Raw genomic sequence first — 5203 nt, 5'->3', positions numbered from 1 at the left:
CCAAGTGCAAATCAGCAAATTCGTAAAATTTTTGTTTATTTTGAACAATTTGGATAATCGAAAATCCGGATAATGGAGGTGCGGATAATGGAGGTTCTACTGTAATATGTCTATTCGATGTGTAGAACATTAAAAGGTTAAACATGCCATAAACAAAAATTATACATAAAATAGGGTAGTGCTGTAGTATTACTTTATTCATTTTACAGTGAATCTGCTTATTATTTTGTTTTAACAATGTATAATTTTACTACTTTACTGTTTTACCAATACCTTAGTTTATTAAAGTAGTAAAATTATACATTGTTAAAACAAAATAATAAGCAGATTCACTGTAAAATGAATAAAGTAACACTGCAGCACTATTTTATGTATAATTTTTGTTTATGGCGTGTTTAACCTTTTAATGTTCTAAACATCGAATTGACGTATTAAATGTAAGTCTACAGCCTTTTTTCATTTGTGTCAATTATGGCACTTTAAAATCGTTAACCTCCTTTTAATTTTGTAGCAAAAACGCTGATGAGGAACTCCAGGTCCGAAATGCATTCTGAAAATAAAACAGTGTTTTTCTAAGTCTAATTTGTGGTCCTGTGGTGGTGTAATAAGTCTAGCAGTAAAGTAAGGCCAATCTTAGTGCTCACAAGTGACTAAGAAGTCTAGACGAGAAGCGTATCATAGTATTCATTGGATAATATTAATTGAATATCATAATACCAAACTTAAATTGCTTTTCCTGAAAAATTATTGTTTTTGAGTTGCCACTTTTCTTTTGAATGAACGATATATTTTTATTTATTTAGCATACTGGTACAAAGACCCTGATGTGGGGACAAATACAAAATGATATTACATAATACACAAATATATACATCAAATAAAATAAAATCACAAAATACATAAATTATTAATAAATCATCATAAACTTAAATACAAACAAAACAAAAAAAAATGCAGTACTTAAAGAAATGCAATATATGGTAGAACTATCCGAAAAAAAAACATAAATTAATTAACAATCAACTAGGTAAAAACTTACCTAGAAAAAAAAGACAAACAGTTTAATCACTTGTTCAAGAAAATTGGATAGTCTCCCAAGCAGTCCAGACAACCATAGCTTAAATAATAGACAAACCATGTCCCAGGACGTAATTTACATAAAATAATAACTACTTTCACTTTAAACCTAAAAGCAATAAAAAAGAGAAAAAAATCAAACTTAAAATTACCATAAACATTATAAAATAGAACAATTTAACCTTCTTCATAAAAATAAATACCTTAAAAAATAAATCAAAATCACAAATAACTTTTTTGAACTGAACTGATTAAATGAAAAACAAGGGACCCCAAAAATCTCCTCACATAATTTTGAGAAAAGAGTGCAAACAGCCATAACATGAAACACATCCAATGGTGAATCAGCCACACCACAATGCAAATGTCCCTTCTAGAAAAGAAGACAAACAGTTTAATCACTTGTTTAAGAAAATCAGATAGTCTCCCCGTGAGTGATATATGCACAATGGGGTCTTTCTTAATGGATATCCCTTCTTTAATGGACAATGATTATTGTATTTTATTGGGGATTTGCTGTATATTTGTTACTAGGGGGTGGCCATTATTGTCAAAAAACATCGCCTGTAATTTTGTTGAATAAAGAAATTTTGTTATATTGAGGTGAATTCGCCTCAGTTTCTTCTCTCAGCATGTTGCTATGGATGTTTGGTACCTTTTTATAACAGTTGTAAAAAAGGGTCATGTGCAGTTTTGACCGTACCTGTTCTTGTTCCATTGTAAACTTTGAACTTTTGTAGAGAGAGAGACGTTTTACTTTTTGGACATTAAATCAGTTTGTTAATGTTAAATATGACACCTTTTTTCTTTCAATACAGCTCAATATGTTATAGATACAAACACATGGAATGTGCTACAGTTGATGTCTCAACCTTTCTTTATAGACATAGTAGGTCTTCATTGAGTTGGCTTTCTTGTTTGAAGTTTTTCTTGTAGTTAGACTGATTTAAAAACTCAATACTGTATTCTCTATTGAGTTCTTAAAATTGATTTGACTGCAGTTTTATTTAAGACATAGTAAAATGTCTGTGTTGGCTAAAATGCCATTGTAGGAGTTTGCTTAGTGTTTGTTTACATCAGTTTGTAAGAAGCACATGCATCATATGAACATAATTAGCAGAAACATTTTTCAATGCACTGACATATATCACTTTGATAAGGTTGGTCAAAAACAGTTTTATGATAATTTATTTAGTCTCACAATTGTCATAACTTGTTTTGCACCATTTTCATCTTTTTTACTTTCATATTTTCATGTTACTTACGACAAATTGAAATTTAGAGACAGTTGTATTTATCAGTTGAATACAATATAAGCAAGAAGGCAGATCATACTCTGTAAGCCATTAACATTGCTCTGGATTCATCATCAAACTTGTTCTAGTAGAATAGTAGCAAAATAATGACTAACAGTTCTGTTATGTACAAGTCTGAGTAGAGAATGCATGAAACCCTGGCTGCCAAACCAAGTGTTTCAAGAATATAGACATTTCAAAATTTGAAATTGAATGGAAATCAAATAGAAAAAGCCTGCATGACAACAATTATAACAGAATGGTTGGAAAAGCTGAACAGGAAAAAATTTTTTCTTATTGCACCAAAATAGGAAAGTGCTTTTGTGTTTTGACAATTATGAATCACATCAAGACATCTAGCTTGAAAATGTCAACATTATATTTTTACTGCCAAATATCACTTTAAATTAAACCTTGATCCAAAAGTTGAGATATAAAATTTCAAAGTCAAGTACAGACAAATGATTATGAAATACATTTTCAAATATAGATTGTGGAGCATCACTTGAAATGCTGATAAAGCAACTCAATGCCTTCAAAGTCATTTCATGGATTTTAAGTGCTTGGAGACGAGTTCTGCCATCAACAATTTAGAGTTGTCTCTTCAAAGCTGGATTTCCTTCCATCAATGAGAATGCTTACAATTTTATGGCATCTATTTTGAATGATATGGAGGTGTGAGACTAATCGGGGGTAGGATGTTTACGAGGATGTCCCTCTCCTACCACTTACTCGACTCAAGACCTTGAGGTCCGGTCTCGCTTGTCTAAAGGATGGGAAAAAAAGGGTTTAGGAGAAAGGATCGTTAGATTCTTTCACCTGTCAGGATCTGACACCAATCTATCAATTTATCGCGGATAGATACGCGGATGGATGGGGAATTATCACGAGCGATCTCGTCCTGGACTTCGGGTTCAGTATGGAGTGGAAATTGTCGGAAGAAACGCACACCAATCCAAGTTCGTTAACAAAATACCCGTTTATTCTGGTTATTCCGTACATTTATACATAGTTAATAATTGGAATACAAATCCCTCTCGGGTTCAATCCGTATAGTTCATAAAGGAACGGCAAAGTATAAAATAGTCGCGACCCTACCCGCGAGGTTCGAATATTCGAGAGAGAGCTTACACATCATCGCGTGTAGGATAAATACCTCTGATTAGGTTGTTATAACGTTGATCCGAGGTTCGTCCTTCCAAGTTCAAAGTTCAAATCAGTCCAAAGTTCGAAGTCGAAGTTCAAAGTCTATTAAAGACGGTGGAGACGAGATGCAGTTAAATCCACACACACAGTATAGAAAAAAGAACTTATTTTCCCCCCTTGTGTCGTCATTGCACTTGCCTTTTATATGGGGCTCTTTTTTCGAGATTTCCCCATGTACGTCACAGGTGATGATCTTCTTCGACCAATGGTGGGTGAAGTGACTAAACTTATGACACAACAGTTAACTCATCTTCTACAGGGAAGTATTGTGGTGGGAAAGGAGTTTTTATGAGCGATTTTTATGAGAAAATTTGTCGGTTGTTTTTTCCTTTTTGAGTTAACCCTAACTTTAAATCTAATGAATAAAAATATTCGAATCTTAAATCCGGGCCCTCACAGAGGTAACACAGTCTCATGAATAGAGCAGGATTTGACTTAAGTGCAAACTATTACATTGACATAGATTCTGACATTACAGCTGAATGCATAAGTCAAGATATAAAAACTATCCTTTAGTCATTTTCTGAGATTCAAGAAAGGAAGAATAAAAATGATGATGATGGCAATGGCTTATTCACAGCTATAAAAACACTTGCTACAAAGACATCAATACAGTCATGCAGATATGTCCTGGACTACATGAACAAACTTAAGCAGTTTTTGTATAAATTAGATAAGTGACATTATGCATAATAATGAGAAGCAGATTGCTATAATCAGTTGTACAAAACAAACCTAACTGAATTTTTTTAAATATACTGACTTTCTAATGATATTTCATCACTATAATGCAGGTGTTGCCAAACTTTTATCCCTTAGGGGCTACTTTTTTGGTAAAATATAGTCTGCGGGCGACTATGAATATGGGCAAACAATTTTAGGATTTTTATATGCGCATGTGTTAACATTCATTTGCATTGTTCATCGGGATAAATACAAACAGTATGGGTATGTTGCACAGACAGTCTATTATTGTAAGAATAAATTATCAAATTAAGATTTTTAAACATTAATTTAAGTGAAAGCAAATTGTTCAACTTTAGCTTCGCGGGCTACTTTCAAAACCTTTGCGGTTGACTGGTCGACCGCGGTCTACGTGTTGGCCATCCCTGCTATAATGTGTCACATTGCTATTTTTTGCATAGCTTGTGTATTACATGTTCGTAAATAAAAAGAGTACAGGTTACATTTAAAGAATGTTTCATTGAAAGGTAATTTTCACTAAACTTCTCTTGGGTAGACTTTTTCTATAATGGACAGTAGGGTTTCTGAAACGGGATTCCGGGATCCCGGTTGTTTTTTTAACCCGGGAAATTTTTCTTATCCCGGGAAATCCCGCAAATTTCTTAAAAATTCACTTTTTTTCTTATTTTGTGTTAAGGTTGAGGAGTTTTGCAAATAGAAAGCATAATTAACTCATTCACTGCCAGAATACATTTGTATTTATTAATTTTAAACCTACCTATTAGTTTTTTTAAATTTTTGCTCGTTATAGCATGTCACAAATGGTCAATAATCAATATATAGCTTATTTGTGGCATGACTATAAAAATTCTTTACTTGTCGGAACCTGTAATATCTGGAATAATTGTGCTTACGCTGTCTTGAGTTTTAACCATGCCCAG

Source organism: Centruroides sculpturatus, unplaced genomic scaffold (genome assembly GCF_000671375.1).
Source record: "Centruroides sculpturatus isolate CEXI.00-Female unplaced genomic scaffold, Cexi_2.0 scaffold1811, whole genome shotgun sequence".
NCBI lineage: Eukaryota > Metazoa > Arthropoda > Arachnida > Scorpiones > Buthidae > Centruroides > Centruroides sculpturatus.
This window is presented reverse-complemented; position numbering follows the sequence as displayed.